The sequence below is a fragment of the Ailuropoda melanoleuca genome, chromosome 8, assembly GCF_002007445.2.
Source record: "Ailuropoda melanoleuca isolate Jingjing chromosome 8, ASM200744v2, whole genome shotgun sequence".
In the NCBI taxonomy this organism is placed as follows: domain Eukaryota; kingdom Metazoa; phylum Chordata; class Mammalia; order Carnivora; family Ursidae; genus Ailuropoda; species Ailuropoda melanoleuca.
In genome coordinates, this window is record NC_048225.1 from 73,968,423 (window position 1) to 73,986,100 (window position 17,678).

At 40.9% G+C, this 17,678-nt stretch overlaps 1 pseudogene; it reads left to right on the forward strand.

Annotated features, from left to right (window-relative positions):
• The first annotated feature begins 15,457 nt into the window (after positions 1 to 15,457).
• Positions 15,458 to 16,697, forward strand: LOC100471353 (annotated as a pseudogene).
• The last annotated feature ends 981 nt before the right edge of the window (positions 16,698 to 17,678 follow it).

Sequence of the window (17,678 nt, forward strand, 5' to 3'; positions counted from 1 at the left end):
TAAATGTTTGTGGGTACACACATTTCCCCCACCTCATGCGTTACACTTCCAACTTCATTAATCCCTTTTCTCTGCTTATTTACAAGTATTACGACATCACATTTAGCTGTAATGAAATATTCTATGCTCATAGCCTGGTTCTTGCATTGTTTTCTCGTTTCCCTGACTTAATCCAGTGATACATTCACAGCGGGGATGAAGGTAGACATGAGGTGGGACCTGATCTGTCCTGGGGCCCTATAATGCCATGCGCTATAGATGGAGGGGGCCACAGGGGAGCTCAGGGGCCCCAGCAGAAGCCTGCATACCAGGGAGGAGGCCTAGCTCAGGCCCACAACAGGAGGGGCTAATACTGGGCTGAGGCTGAGGGGTTGTGGTGGAGGGCACAAAGTGTCTGCTCCAGAGGGGCCAAGCGGCCAAGCCCTCACCCAGGGCATAAGCCTACAGGGCGGGCTCGGGACACTCTGGTGAGGGAACGGGGGTTTCCGAGCTTCAGGATGGCGAACTCAGTGACCTCCCGAGGATGCGTCTGTGGCTTGTCACACGTGACCTCAAAGTCTAGCACTAAAAAGTAACGATACCTCTGGGGCGGGAAGGGCACCATTGTCGCCATGGATGCACCAAAGCGGGGGCCGCTGGTGTTTGGTGGATGTGGAGCAGAACTCCGGAACACCGCAGGGAGAAAGTAAGTGGGAGCCCAGCACTTTTCTTGCTCTTGAGAGTAAATAGGAAGAAAATTGAGCTTCTCCAGTCTGTAAGGGTGCTAGCATTGAACACCGAGAAGCATCTGAAACTCCACGCACTCACCCCGGCCAATGCGATGTAAAGATCTTCAGATGAAGATGAAACCAACTTTAGAGTATGTTAAGAACTACAGGGGGGAAAAAAAAAGAAGAACTACAGGGTGAGAAAAAGCCTATCTCTGTATTAGAGTAGGAAGACCCTTTAAGGAGAGCTATTCATTCATGCTTTTGCCTGTCACGCATACAGATTTATTTCTAATCTCACTTTCTCTAGCTCTCCACCCGTGTTCCAGGGCAGATGCTCCTCCTGCTTTGAAATATAAAAGAGGACCTACAGGTTCAGGATCCTGTGTCTGATGGTTCCCCCAAACCTCTGTGCCTCAGTTCCTTATTCTAGCAAGGATAGTTCGGTTGGTAGCACTTAGATGTGCCCCCAGCAATAACGACAGGGAGCTCACACGGATAGGGAAGTGTATGAAACCTGGGAGCAGCCAACTGTTCAGATTTCTTACCTCTCTGCTCCCACCCAACCTAAAACCTCATCGCGCAGCTTAATATACAAAGGGCTTGGGGTGCCTGGGTGGCACAGCGGTTAAGCGTCTGCCTTCGGCTCAGGGTGTGATCCCAGAGTCCTGGGCTCGAGCCCCACATCAGGTTCCTCCGCTGGGAGCCTGCTTCTTCCTCTCCCACTCCCCCTGCCTGTGTTCCCTTTCTCAATGGCTGTCTCTCTCTCTCTGTCAAATAAATAAAATCTTTAATATATATATATATATATATATATATATATACACACACACACAAAGGGCTTGGTGGTGAGGTATGTTGGACAGACCTGGGTTTGGGGTCCAGTGCCCACTGTGCCCCCCCGGAGCAAACTCGAGCCAGTTACCAACCCCTTCTAAGTCTCAGCTTTCTTACGTAAAATGGAGATCATAATATCTACTTAGGGTAGTTGCGAGGATTAAATATGGTTAGGTATATTAAATGCTTTGCACAGTGCCAGGCACAAAACTGATCTAAAAGACCGAGATCTATTATTAGCTAAGAACTATGGTAAATCAGCTTCCAAGTACTTAGGAGAGTACTGGCACACAGTTGGCGCTCTTTAATTGCTTGTGCAGCCAGCAAATGCAGATTGCCTTTTCGAATTTACTTTTGTTTGTTTTGTGAAAGGCTAGAATATATTTATGAGCAGAGGAGAAAAGGACAGAAGAGATCCAGGTTGGTTTTTAATTTTAATTTTGTTGAGATATAATTTTTATCCAAAAAAATCATCCATTTAATATGTATAGTTCAATAAGCTATGACAAATATAGACAGTCATAGAATGACCAATCTGAGATTCAGACCTGAAATGTAAGCTTTGGCCTAAGAAAGAGAAGGCTTTTTTCCCCCCTGCAGGGAGGGAGGTAAGGTGGGTGGAAACGTAGAGAAATAGCGCTGGGGAGAGGTGGGAGTGACTCTGAAAGCATTTCCTAATGTTGATTTGCCGGGTGCGGTAGGCAGCTAGGTGCGTGCTGGGAAAAGGTAAACAGCAATGGGACAGGAGCTACCAGGCCGCACAGAAAGCGGACAGTAGCTTTACGTGGAAGAGACTACGACGCAGGTGCGGAGTGGTTGCCCAGGTAAGCACTCTGGATCGTGGGTCACGGACCGGCTGTGGGCTGGCAGAATGTGGGGGCTGGACCCCCCCAAGGCTGGAGACTTGTGGGGCACGGGGAGGAAGGACAGAGGGACACACACAAGCGCATTAGGAGGGTTCTGTAAGGAATGTTGGAGAAGGAACTGAAGCCAGGCGGGAGCCCACAGGACGGGACGCGGGGGCTGAGAGAACGCGAGGGAAATCTACAAGTGGGCGGGCTCCAAGTTGAGGAGATGCACAAGGCGTTTCAGGCTGCTTGGGTTCCACGTGGCCCACGTGGACTCATCTTGAGAGACGAGGAGGTTCAGGCGGTGCTCACAGGAATTGGCTGGTGAAATAGAGTGGAAGGCCAAGCGATCTGTTCACAATTGATAGAAAACACAAAGGATCGTTTAGACCAACGCTAGGCTTTTTAAAAGCAGTGCTAATGTTTCACTGGGGTGGATGTTTACCCATAATCTGTGGGAGGACAGCTGTTACATTGTACACTGTCCAGTGCATCAGCAAATCCCGGGGGTTTAAAATCTGCTCAGAGTCCCACCACCCTTTCTACCTTTATTGCTGCTTCCCACTCACAGCGGTATCTGCGAGTGCATCTGAATTGGTCATCCTGTGAATATCCTTGCTCCTTTATAGCATACAGCAGCCCGAAAGAGTCATTGAAAGCATAACTCAGGTCATAAATTTTCTGTTCAAAACTGCTGAATGTACTTCCCATTCTCATTCAGCAAAACCCCCAGGGCTTTCTAGAGCTCACTGCCATCCCACCCCAAACCCCCCCCCCCCCGCAAAAGCCACTTCTGCCCACTTCCCCCCACTTTACTGCCCCATCTTACCTTCGACTGATCTCATCTTCTGCATGCTCCCGGGTCAGTCAGCTTCAGCCTCCTTGGTCTCCTTGCTGTTTCCGGATCAGCCCCAGGGAACATGAGTTTATTGCAGGATGTTTGCACTCACTGTTCTTTCTGACAGCCAGTTTTTTCTTCCATGTATCTGTGTTGATTATTTCCCCATTGCACCTCCTTCTGGTCTTTGCTTAAATGTTACCCCCAGACTATCCTAGTTAACATTGCCTTTCTTCCTTCCACAAACACTTTGTTTCCTTCTCTGGTTTATTTTTGCCTTAGGACCTAATGTCTGATGTCCTATATGCTTTCCTTATTGTGTATTGCCTTTCTTTTTCAACTTGGGGGTAAATGCCTTTAGATGACGGATTTTGTCTGCTTTGTTCTCTTCAGTACTTACAAAGGTGCCTGGCACTTGCAAAATAATCAATCAGTGAAATGACTTAAGAGAAACTTGTTCATGACTATAAGGTGAAGTTTTAATGGAATACAAGCTTCAGTACAGACAAAAAAGGAAAAAGACATGATAAAACAGGTCATTTTCTCTGGAAAGAGGAAAGAGAAAATGAAAAAAGACAGAAGAAAGAAAAAATTAACAAGCGACTAATGTTTTCTAACAGATCCTTTATAGTCCAAGGACTGGGACAGATCAAAGGTCAGAGACAGAACACAAAGTGTTGGAATAAGGATCAGGAAATCTAACATCCCTCCATATCCATACAGGTACAGGTTGCAAGAAACTGCCCCCCAGCATGAGAAAGGGTGTTTTTTGAAGTGTGGCCTTGGGTTTATATAGGCCAGTACTTTAAGGGGGTTAAACACAGGACAAGAAATGCCTTGGTAAACTAGGCAATAAAAAACGGTTACTTTGAAAGAAGTTCTCTTTACATGAAAGCAGGAGAAAGTGGCATCTTGTGAGCACTGAAAGTACAGAGTCAAGTGTTAGGGAAATACCACTGGGGGTTGGGAGGGGGGAAGAGTGGGGGACGGTAGTTAAATATAAACCTGGTTTTATTTACAAAGCTTTAATCTTGATAAATGGCACCTTCTTAAAGCAAATACCTAATCTAGGGAGCTCATTAACATTGCTCTGTCAAAATCTAGGCCATAGATTCCAAATTCTGGGGGGAAACAATTTGTTTAGGGTGTGTTAGACTGAGTGTGAATATGACAACACACCATAAAATATTAAGTTAGTTACTAAGAAAAATATTAATATGTGATTACACAAACCAGACTTTAATAGCTAGAAATTTATAAACAAGTCTGTTAGTTTCTTGAGGGCTGTTCATCTGCTAGGCATTTTTCTGCAGTAACTAAAATTTTGTTTTCTATAAATGATGAACAATAAATATTTGTTTATTGGAATTGGCAATGCCAAAAATGTTATATTCATTTTCAGGAAAGGTGATTATTAGGAATGATTAACCTGTACTAAATGAAATTAAAAATAAGAATCAGATTATGTCTATACATATAACGTTTGATTGTTGATGTGTTTACCACAGGTAACCTTCTGTGAGCTGGAGTAAGGTGTTTTACTACCAAAGCAGAATGGTGCTCTATTCCAAGATTACAGGCAAAAATTAGATTAATGGAAATACTTTTCTCAGTTTACATTTTCTTTCTCATTAATTGTTCTGAAACATTGGGTGTCTACTACCATTTGCTTATAATAGAATCTGGTGCAAGGACTCTGCAAAACTTTCATGTACAATCTGGAGCTCATTACTACCCAATGACCATCAGAATAATGACTTATGAAAAACATTATTTATGAGATGAGCTGTTGTCTAAAGGAAGACTATTTTCCTTTAGAGACTGTGAAATCTGTGTTTGGCTTAAGCTGGATCATCAGGGAGCCATGCACTTGCATCACGTAGCACTGACCCTTCACTGACCTGTGCTTCAGTGGGGACCCATCGGCCATTCCTGAGGCATGCACAGGAAACAGCCCGAAAATATCTGCTTAGAGATACTCTGCACACTACATGATGGCCTCTTTCTGTGATCCTTTGGGAGAAACTTATTTTTAATTTCAGGATCAAGAAAGGTGCTTCCTTTGAACATTTTTTGGGGGACACTCTACTGTACAACTGATAAGATTTGACTTTTTGCATCTGCTATTTTAAAACTTCCTGCTAAACCCAAGCCCACTCAAAGCAAGATGCAGGGGTTTTTGGTTGGTATTCCCACGTCCTTCTCTTTCTTGTGTCCCGTTTATGGTCCCACCTCTGTTTTTGCTTCCTCTCCTACTTCTAACATAACTTATCTAGGGGTAGTTTCTGTTTTCTTATAAGCAACCTTCAATCTTTTAGGGGAACAGGTTGAGAACTAAATATATTCATTCATATATACATAAAATTATATTGTGTCATTTGAGTTTATTTTTTTGCTGAGAGTGTGGTGCTCTCAATTACTTTGCTTCGGAAGAAGTACGAGACTTTTCGATTTAGGAGGGTAGCTGCTAGGAGGGCAGAGAAGATTCTTTATGATGCCTGGCCGATAGCAAACCACACTATCCTCACCAGCCAAGAGTTTGTAAAGACCTTTATGGCGCACTGCAGACAAGTACAGTCTTCACTGTACAGACTACAATATAGCATGGTGACCGTTCTTCCTCGTCTGGTCTCTGGCGCAGCTGATTTACATCTCCCTGTTTCATGCCTCCATCATTGGCAACCAATGAACTGTACACTCATAAAATTTTTACTTAACTTCCGTTTAAAATTATCCAATTTGTCTCTAGATAATTTACAATAATTTCTGAATCCCATATTAGCTCTGTGGACTCCGGACATAAACGAATGTTATATAGTCCCTAACCCTGAGGAAAACAGAATGAGTCCACTTAAACCCACTGAAGAAAGTCAGTGCCAGCTGTTCAAGTCTTTTAGCCCCAATAATAATAATGAAGGCTCCACCTTTGGGTGAGACTTGCAGAACTCTGGCAGTCGAACCAGACGCCACCTACTGGGGAAACGCGGGCTTGCAGAGAATAGAGCCGCAATGCCCAGTAGGGATGGCTGGCTCAGCCCTGTGGTCGCTCCCAATGCCGCTGTGCTGTGCCCTTCTACGGTGTACCCGTCAACCATTTTCTTTTATGTGTATTTTACCACGATTTTTTAAAAAAGTAGTGAGTGGTATCAAACAAGGTGCTCGACACAACAGAAATCAGTAACAGTTGCTCATAACAATACCACTATATTGATATTATAGTTTATCATATTTATAATGTCAGTGTTATTAGTCATAATCATTGCCTGTATAGTGCTTCATATGTGCCAAGTACTATTCTGAGCACTTTACATAGAAGTACAGTCTTTGTCGCTATTTCCCTAAGACTACTGAGAAAAGAAAAGTTTTGCATTCTTATCTGTCCCATCTGAAAACAGGCTTGCCACGTTCCGGACTTTCAGGAAGCCTCCTTGGTCTGCAAGAAGGACTTCGATAGAAGGCAGTTGGGACAAACAGAACGGTAAACCCATCACCAAACTTCATGCCCCCAGAAGCAGGTGGGTATATGAACTTATCTGAACCATAGAGAGGTTGTGCCTGAATGTAAAGCATGGACGTGCCCATGAACTGAGGGAGGCTCTGCTGTGGGCTAGGGCTGAGACAATGAGGCAGCTATCCCCTCAGCATTGAGAACTCTTGTCATTATCCAAATAGACCCGTGTGATTGCCTCATCTCTCAGTGGGTCAGCGTCCCACATATGACACCCTTTTGCCCACCTGGCGCCCCACTCCAGTGCCATTCCTTCTGACCAGGATGCCCCGTCCGCTCAGCAAGCCCAGCCAGAATCCTGTCCAAGGTCAGCATCCTCTCTGTCCCATCTCTAAAGGTAACTTACTTTTATTCTGGTTACCACCATCCATCATTCACAGTTTGCAGATCAGGGATGTATTTCGTATGTGTGTGTGTTTCTTACCCCACCCTCAGATAGTCGGGCCCTCCCGGGTAGCTGCTGTTTTTATTTTTTTGACTTTGCAGACGCACTAGATTTATGGGCACGGAGCAGGGGATGGAGGGAGACAGATGGGTAAGGCGTCATCAGACCTTGTACAGAGGAAGTAGGGAATGGGTTGGGCAGGCTGAGGAAAGCTTACAGGACCCTGAACTTAAGCATAAAGCTCTTAGACTACCCTGGTTTTCGCTGACCGTTATCCCAATCCCCTGCTTTGTCATGCTGCATAGATTGCCTTGATTCACATCTGAGTCAAACGACCTTCTTCAAAAGCTTTCACAGTGGGACTCCATTTAATGGGTACTCCTTTGATTGGTTTTTTACTACTCAGAGTGTCATCTGTCCATAGGCTCTGTTTGCCTCTTTAGTTGTTGTTGGTGAAGTACAGTTGACTACAATGTCACACTGGTTTCAGGTGGACAACGTAGTGATTCAACAACTGTACACACCACAGCACAGCTGCCATGTGTCACAACACCATTGACTATATTCCCTGCGCTCTACCTTTCATCCCTGTGACTTAATCCTTCCGTAACTGGAAGTCTGTATCTCCCACTTTTCTTCACCCATTTTGCTTATCCTCCCCACCCCTCTCTTCTCTGGCAACCACCAGTTTGTTCTCTGTACTTATGGGCCTAATTCTGCTGTGCTTTTTGTTTTATTTTCTAGATTTCAAATGCAGGTAAAATCATAGGATATCTGTTTTCCTCTGTGTGACTTAGTTCACTTATGCTCTTTAGGTCCATCCATGTTGTCACAAATGGCAAGATCTCGTTCCTTTTTAAGGACGAGTAATATTCCGTTGTCTATATATACCACATCTCCTTTATCCATTCATGAATGGATGGATGCTTGGTTTGCTCCATATCTTGGCTATCGTAAATGATACTGCAACAAACACATGGCTGTGTATCTCTTCTCAGATTAGTGTTTTCATTTTCTTTGGGTAAATATCCAGTAATGAAATTAGTGGATCATATGGTATTTCTATTTTTAACTTTTTAAGGAAATCCCATACTGTTTGCGACAGTGGCTGCACCAATTTACATGCCCACTAAGAGTTGCACAAGTGTTCCCTTTTCTCCATGGCCTTGCCAACACTTGTTATTTGTTGTCTTTTTGGTCTAGCCATTCTAATAGGTGTGAGGTGATATCTCATTGTGGTTTTTGATTTGCATTTCCCTGATGATTTGTGATGTTGAGTTTTTTTTCGTGTGTCTTTTGTCCATCTGTATGTCTTCTTTGGAAAAATGTCTATTCAGGTCCTCTGCCCATTTTTAATCAGAATTTTTTGTTGTTGAGTTGTGTAAGTTATTTATATATTTTGGATGTTAATTCCTTATTGGTTATATCATTTTCAAATATCTCCTTGCATTCAGTAGTTGCCTTTTTGTTTTGTTGATGGTTTTCTTTGCTGTGCAAAAGCTTTTCCTTTTGGTGTTTTATTTGCTTCTTACGTTTGTCTTCTCTATCCAACAAGATAATAAACGTTAAAAGAGCCAGAGCAGTGTCTTTCATTTTTTAATATACTGTCCCCTAAAATGCCTATCATTGTGCTTTGTTGTATAGATAGGATGAGCTAAATAAATGGTCTTTAAAAACAAATTAACATGGTGATACAACTAGGGATGTTAATATAATTTTTTCTTTTCATATTTCAAATACAAAATACATAAATATCTTTGGTGGGGACATTTCATACAACCAAGTGATAGCAAATCTTAGAACTTACAGCACAGTACCCAGATATGAAAAATGCTCTTATTACCTGGGCATTGACAATGTAAATTTCACTCCACACAGAGTCATTTTATCTGCCTGTGTCTTACTGCTTGCTCCATCTCTAGTCTCTGATAACATAAGAATTCAGGAGAATTAGGCATTGAGAGTTTTTGATAAAATCACTTTTTATTAGGAAAAAATGCCAAGAAAAATGGTAGCTTGGAAATCTCAGATTTTTTAAGCGTGTATTAGGCTCACTATCTTAGGGAGTGTGCCAGTTATAGAACCCAAATCCGCTGACCCATGAATAGCTCTTTCTTGGCCTATCTGAGAAGTAAATGGTAAAACATTTATGGCTAGAGGATTCAGTCTTTTGGTTAATACTTTTTCCCTGCATTTGCCAAAGTGGTTCTGAACTCAAATAATGGTGTGATTATTCAAAATTCTTCCTAAAAACGATGAGGTCTATAATTTCTTTTAACAACTTGAAAAAAAATCCTGGAGCAGTAATTCTATGTTTCCTCTGACCTTTTCGTATTTGTGGTACACTCACAGACCATTTTCTAATTCTCAACTAGAATTATGAGTAATGTTTAGGATTTTATCTTATCAAAATGTTTAGTTTCTTCAAGTCATGATTGTACTGTGACTAACTTAGCTCCTTTGCGTAGCAACCAATTATGATATAACAAACAGTGGGCAATGATATGTCAGTGGAGGATAAACTATGTAACAAAAGTTGTAGTTTCATCCAAATGACTTCAAAGAGAGGAATAAAAATATAGAAATGCCTTTTTATTTAAAAAAAGAGAGGTTTTAGTATTCCCACATAGCATCAAATATAACTAAACATCTTTTTGATCCCCAAACAAGTATTTTTCAGATCAATTAATAGGCATTCTTTTTTTTTTTTTTAAAGATTTTATTTATTTATTTGACAGAGATAGAGACAGCCAGCGAGAGAGGGAACACAAGCAGGGGGAGTGGGAGAGGAAGAAGCAGNGAAGAAGCAGGCTCACAACAGAGGAGCCTGATGTGGGGCTCGATCCCATAATGCCAGGATCACGCCCTGAGCCGAAGGCAGATGCTTAACCGCTGTGCCACCCAGGTGCCCCCAATTAATAGGCATTCTTAATTCATATTTGTATATTAATAATTAACAATTCATGTCTACCTGTTTGGGGGGGGTGAATTATAAATGTTACAATATCCATTCTGTGGAAGAGAAACCAGACTGAAAAAGAGGCTGGGAGTCTGATCATCTGGCTTTTGGCTTCAGCTCTGACACAAACAAGTTGTGTTTCAGGCAAGTTGTTTACACTTTGGGGACTTATTTTTTCACTTATAAGATAACAAAGTTGGAGCTCATGTTCCATCCTTATCTCATCCCTTACCTATCACTCCACATTATTTTCTTGTCCCTATTATATCTTAGTAGATTCTAGATCAGGAGAGATACTGCCCACTTCTTCAGTAGAAGGGCCCATGAGTAGCTACATAAGTTGTGGGGCCCATTGCAAAATAAAAATGTCAAGCTCCTGGTTAAAAATTACTATTTCAAGAGGGGGACAACAGAACGTTAAACTGAGCATGGGGCCCCTCTGACCGTGGGGACTCTTTGTGACTGAACAGATCCCACATCCATGAGGCTGGCCCTGGAGAAACGAAAGGAATTTTTTCTTTACATTCAGACACTCTCTTTTGTTCTTAACAGAATAAACATCAGAGAAATCTTGGTGGAACAGTGACATGAATCATTAAAGGAAAGAAATAATGAGAATACAGTATTAGAAAGCCAATGTTTTAGATCGATCACAATGACAAAACAGGAGGGTCCTGACTTTCTCTCCTCCCAGATTTGCCAAATATACAGCTACACATGGATCATTTCCCTCTGAAAGATATCTAAAAACCAACTAACTCCTCCACATTAGCCTACTGAGAAGACACTCATATCGAAATGGGCAGGAAACGCTGAGACACACACCATAAACCCCACCCCTGGCACAGTGCCTTACAATTGGGAGGGAACTCCCAACTCCCAGCTTCTTCCTGTGAGTGAAGGGTTTGGACCACACATCTGGGGCTCAACTTTTAAGGCTACTATGTGAGGGATGGGTCCCCAAATCTCCTAGCTCAGAAAGCCAACAGGGTTTGGCATTCACAAGTCTCATGGGATCATACCAAACAAAGAAGCAACTGTCAAGCAGGTGCATGAACACGCCCCCAGCTCTTCCCCAGGGCTCAGTGCCAATGGAGCAGGCAAAGGTGCCCATCTCCCAGTCTTTTCCTGGAAGGCGTTTGAGTGCAGAATTTCCCAGCTGTTGCCTGAGGGTCTGGCTTCTAATGAGTTTGCATCTGGGTGCTGACTAGGATCTTCCTAGGAGCACTAAAAAGCTGGAGGGCACTTGTCCCATATTCTCTCCCTGGCTCACTTCAACAACAACAAAAATCCAAATTGTCAGCTTTTTCCTGGAAGGAAATTGTCCACACATAAAGTGCTCCAAGTTTTGCCACTCAAGGAACAGGTTCCCAAGTCACCTAACTCTAATAGCCACCAGGGCTTGGCATCTACAAGTCCCATAGGACCACATTAAACAACAACAAAAAAAGCAGTTTCCAGATGGGCACACAAGCACTTCTTGCAGCTCTTCCTTCTCAGCTCAGAACAGAAGCAAGAGGCAAGAACACTCATCTCCCAGTTTCTCCCTAGAAGGCACTTGACTGTGTACTTTCCTAACTGCTGTTTGAGGTTCTGGCTTCCAGTTAGACTGCATGAGGGAGCAGACTGGGATCCTCTCAGGAGCCTGAAGGAGCTGGTGGGCATGTCCCCTACCATCTCCCCACAACTCATCCAGCAGTAAAACCAAATCTCCAGCTTCTCCCTGGAAGAAGCACGTCCACACATCTAGCACCCCAAATGTTATAGCTGCCACATAAGGGACTGGCTCCCAAGTCACCCAGCAGTTGGTGCTGACAGGGCTCAGCATTCACGAATCCGCCAGGACCACACGATACCGAGAGACGACTCTATGTGGATGCACAAGCACCTGCAGTAACTATTGTCCCTGGTTCGGAACAGAGTATGCAAAACCGCCCGGCTCCCAGTTTCTCCCTGATGGGGACTGGACTGTACAGCTGATATCCTGACTTTTCCAGCTACTGCCTGAAGGTCAGGCTTCCAGTTAGCCTGCATTGGTGAGATGATGGAGTAGACAATTAGAATTCATGAAACTGAACAGGCATGTGGGCATTCCCACATCTTTGGGACATTAACGGGTCTTGGCACACCCCAGTCTACTGGGGCCCATGAGAACGAAGACAGCAGAATGGATAATCACAAAGGTTTGAGAAGCAACTAAGACCTCAGGCTAGGCTGATCAAGGAGGCTCCAGTCTAGTCAGTCAAGACTGGGAGAGGTGACTGTTTCACCTAATGGATAGAAAACAGTGCAAAGAGCCAAGGAAAATGAAGAAACAGGGAAATGTGTTCCAAACAAAAGAACAAGATAAACTTTTAGAGACCAACCTTCATGAAATAGAGATAAGTGATTCACCTTACAGAGACTTCAAGATAATGATAAAAATGCTCAAGGCAATCAGGAGAGCAATGCAGGAATAAACTGAGAATTTCAACAAAGAGATGGAAAATATTAAAAAGTACCAAGTAGAAATCATAGAGCTAAAGAATACAATAACTCAAGTAAAGAATTCAATAGAGGGGTTCAACAATATACTGGATCAAGTGGAAGAAAGGATTAGTGAACTCAAAGTGAAGACAGTGACTATCACCCAATGAGAGCTTAAGGTACTCATAGGACACCATCAAGTGGGCCAATGTATGCATTGTAGGTATCCGAGAAGGAGAAGAGAGAGAAAGGGACAGGAAGACAACTCAAAGAAACAATGGCTGAAGACTTCCCAAACCTTAGGAGAGAAACAGACATCCAGATGAAGGAAGTTTAAGCATTACCAAAGAAAATGAATCCAAAAGAGACCCATGCCAAGACATACTGTAACTGTATTGTCAAATGTTAAAGAAAAAAGTCTTCATAAATTTAAGAAAGCCAGAATCACATCTAGCACTTTTTCCAAGCATAATGGCATGAAATAAAGAATCAGTTACAAGAAAGAAAAATTCATGCACACGTGGAGATTAAACAGCACGCTCCTGAACAGCCCATGAACCAATGAAGAAATCAAATGGGAAATAAAAAAAATATTTTGAGGCAAATGAAAATGGAAACACAACCAAAAAAAATACCAAACTTATGAGGAAACATACCAAAACTTAAAAGATGCAGCAAAAGTAGTTCAAAGACGGAAGTTTATATCGATAAATGCCTACATTAAGAAAAAAGAAAGATCTCAAAAAAAGTTAACACTACAGCTAAAGAACTAGAAAAAGAATAACTAAGCCTAAAGTTAGTATAAGGAAGGAAATAACAAAACAAAGTGGAAATAAATAAAATATAGGCTAGAAGGACAATAGAAAAGATCAATGAAACTAAGAGCTGATTTTTTGAAAAGGTAAACAAAATTGACACGTTAGCTAAATTAAGAGAAAAAGAAGTAAGACTGAAATATAACATCAGAAATGAAAGAAGACACATTACAACTGATACCACAGATATACTAAGAATTGTAAGAAACTGTTTTGAACAATTGTGCACCAACAAATTTCTTCTAGGATAACCCAGAAGAAATTAACACATTCCTGGGAACATATAACTTACCAAGAATGAATCATGAAGAAATAGAAAATCTGAGCAGAACAATAATGAGTAAGGAAATTGAAGTAATCAAAAACCTCCCAACAAAAGGAAGCCCAGGGCCAGATGGCTTCATGGGTGAATTCTACCAAACATTTAAGGAAGAATTAATATCAATCCTTTTCAAACTCCTACAAAAAAATTAAACGGATGATACTCTCCCAAACTCATTTTATGAGCCCATACCAAAGTCAGTATGAGCCCTCATACCGAAGCCAGACAAAGATACGCCAAAAAAGAAAATTACGACCCAATATCCCTGATGAATATAGATGCAAAATTCCTCAACAAAATATTAGCAAACTGAATTTGACAACACAGTATAAAGATCAAACACCATGATCAAGTGGGATTTATCCTTGGGATGCAAAGATATTTCAATGTGTGCATTCAATAAGTGTGATATACCACATTAACAAAGTGAATCCATGTTGTTATATCATTTCAGTAGACGTAGTCAAAACTTTTAATAAAATTCATCATCTTTTCACGATAAAAACTCTCAACAAGTAATGTATAGAAGAAATACACCTCAACGTAAAAAGACCATATCTGGCAAACCCAGAGCTAAACATCATTCATATTCAGTGGAACAAGATTAGGAACAAGAGAAGCATGCCCACTCTTCCTTCTTTTATTCAAAATAGCACTTGTAGTGCTGGTCAGGGCAATTCAGCAAGAAAAAGAAATAAGGAACCCAAATCAGAAAGGAGGAAATAAAATTGTTTCTATTTGCGGATGACATGATGTTATAAATTGAGAACCCTGGAGACTACACCAAAACACTATTCTTATAGTGTTATATATATTATAGTTAGAAGTAATAAATTCAGTAAAGTTGCAAGATACAAAATTAATATACAAAAATCAGTTGCATTTCTATATACTAACAATGAACTATTGGAAAGAGAAATTAAGAAAATAATCCCATGTACAATAGCATCAAAATAAAATACTTAGGAATAAATTTAACCAAGGAGATTAAATATCTGTACACTGAAAACTATGAAACATTGATGAAAGAAGTTGAAGACACAGATAAATGGATAAACATTCCCTACTTATGGATTATAAGAATTTATATTGTTAAAATGTCTGTAGTATCCAAAGTGATCTGCAGATTGAGTGCAATCCCTATCAAAGTTCCAATGATATTTTTCACAGAAATAGGGAAAAAATCCTAAAATTCGTATGGAAACACAAAAGGCCCCAAATATCCAAGCAATCTTGGGAAAGAAGAACAAGGCAGAGGCATCACGCTTACTGATTTCAAGCTACACTACAAAGCTACAGTAATCAAAAACTAGGATTGGCATAAAAACAGACATAGATCAATGAACAGAATAGAGTCCAGAAATATACCCATCCATATAGGATCAATTAATTTTTAACAAAGGTGAGGAAATACATAATAGGAATAGGATAGTCTCTTTAATAAACGGTGTGGTAAAACTCAATATCTACATGCAAATGAATGAACTTGGACTGTTAGCTTACACCATATACAAGAATCCACTCAAAATGGGTTCCAGCTGTGATGTAGGGTGGGCTGGTGGCGGCCGCTGGGGTGGTTTTGCCCACCTGCCCAGAGGAGGTGGCTACGGCGGAGCCAGGGGACCAAGTTGGGGTGGGACCAAGCCCGGAATCCCGGGAACCACCTGCTCTCCGATTGCCCACCCAAGGCCAAGGGGCGCCTGAACGTGGCCCTCTGGGGCAGGTGGCTGGATGGGATAGGAGAGTAAGAATGAGCAAGGGAGAAAATAGTTATGGCAGGACGTGCTGATGGCTGTGAGGTACCGTCAGCTGCAGCTTCAGGAGCAGTGCAGGTCTGGTTTGGAGATCAAGCCCAGTCAACCCCTTATGGAAAGAAGAATAATACTGATTCCTCCAAGTGTGGAATGTATAGAATTTAAACCTTCTCTCACAAGTGTATGGTAGAACTAAAAAAGAAGACAATCAAGCAAGGGTCATCTGAAATTGTAATTGGCTCGCTAATAGTCCCAGGACAAAGTTGGAAAGAAGTACTCAAGCCTAAGACGGCTGCAAAGATGTTTGATTTGATAGCAAGGCTTGGGCTGACTGTGTTGTGGAATGGGCTGCAAAGGACCCGTATGGCTTCCTTACAGCTGTCATCCTGGCCCTTACTTCATTGTTTCTATTCTAGCAAGTGCAATACTGTCCTGGAAATTGGCCAAGATGATTGAGGCCAGGGAAAAGGAGCAAAAGAAGAAACAAAAACATCAAGAAAATATTGCAAAAGCTAAACGACTAAAAAAGGACTGAAGGAATGAAAGGCTCCGTGACGAGAGGAACATCATTTGGAAAATTATGCTTGAAAGGACCTAAGGGACTACGTCCTATGCTTGAAAGGACTAATTTGGAAGATTAGTGTTGAAAGGACCCACTAAGGTCCCTTTTCTGGTTTTTATGGCAGCAATTTGTTGTAAACAAAGTCTGAGCACATGTAAGAATCATGTTAGTTGTGACCTCTACTGCAGCGACTTTTAGATTTTGGTGTAAAAGTCTGTTGACAGTTACTGTAAATTGGCATTTATTAGGCTATAAATTCTTTATAGTTGACTTAGTCATTTGCCATTTTGCAGCTAATGTTCTGAAATGAAAACATCCTATGGAGAAAAATGACAATACTTCATGAACTCTATTCAAATAGTGGCTTAGAATGGGGTCCTGTTCTGGACGAAGGGAAGTGAGAATGTAAAAATCAAAACTGTCCTGAGGTGAAAAGTATGCTTTGGCCTAAAAAGGCATATAGTATATTATTGACATCTTTTATCATTATTGCTTATTTCTTGGAATAGAATCATTTCTCAAAGCCACATGTTAACCAATGACCGTGTTTGGCATTTTTCTCATTTTAGCCTTTGAGATAATTATCAGACATTCTGCATTTTTTTAAAACCTCATTTTATAAAGATTCTCTTATTGGCCATGTAGCATACCACCTACCAGATAGGACAATTTTTGTACTTATGAACCTGCCATTTTCTTAGAGATGTCTTGTTGAGTAGAATAACACTATGATTTAAAGCTTGCAGTAAAAATGCCAAACCTTGCGGTGCCTTGGAGCCAGTTTATTCTTTATTGTGCTATTAGTAATGTGAAGCAGTTAAAATGTCTTACCATGCAATTTGCTTATTATATAGATGCCACTTATATGTTTTTATTTCATTCTTCATTTTAATTTAGTAGTGATGTTCTATACTTTCTGATGTTCTATACTTTCAAACAGGTTCATGGAGATAATCAAAATTTCAGACTTCTCTTAAGGAATTCTTAAAAAGTAATTGTTAAGTCCTATTTCGTAAGTGGTAAAGGTTTAACATTGGGAAAATTTTTGTTCATCATACTAGTAACTGGGTGAAAAAGGTTAATTATGTTAAAATGAGAATGTGTTAAAATTAGAAATAAAGAGCTAAAGGATAGTTCCTTCAGCTAAGTAATATAACTGGAACTTTTTACTATTAAACATGGCTTTTATAAATGCATAGTCTAACAATTTTATTCACTGTCAGTATATAATAGCTTATTAATGTTTTCCTCACCTCTAATAATGAATTTTAAATTACAAAAAATTGTCCACCAGCTCTAATTTAAAAACAAATCCAGATATTGAAATAAATTTGATACCTTAAAAAAATCAAGTCATAATGGATTAAAGACCTAAACATAAGACCTGAAATTCTAAAACTCCCAGAACATTGACAATGAACTCTTTGACATTGGTCTTGGCAATGATTTTTTGGATATGACACTGAAAGCATAAAGTAAACAATTGGGACTACATCAAACTAAAAAGTTTCTACAGAAAAGGAAACCACCAAAAAAAATGAAAATGCAACCTACTGAATGGGAGAAGATATTTGCAAACCACATATCCAATAAGGGATTAATATCCAAAATATACAAGAAACTGATACAACTCAATAGCAAAATAACCCAAATAAAAAATGCGGAAAGGATCTGAAT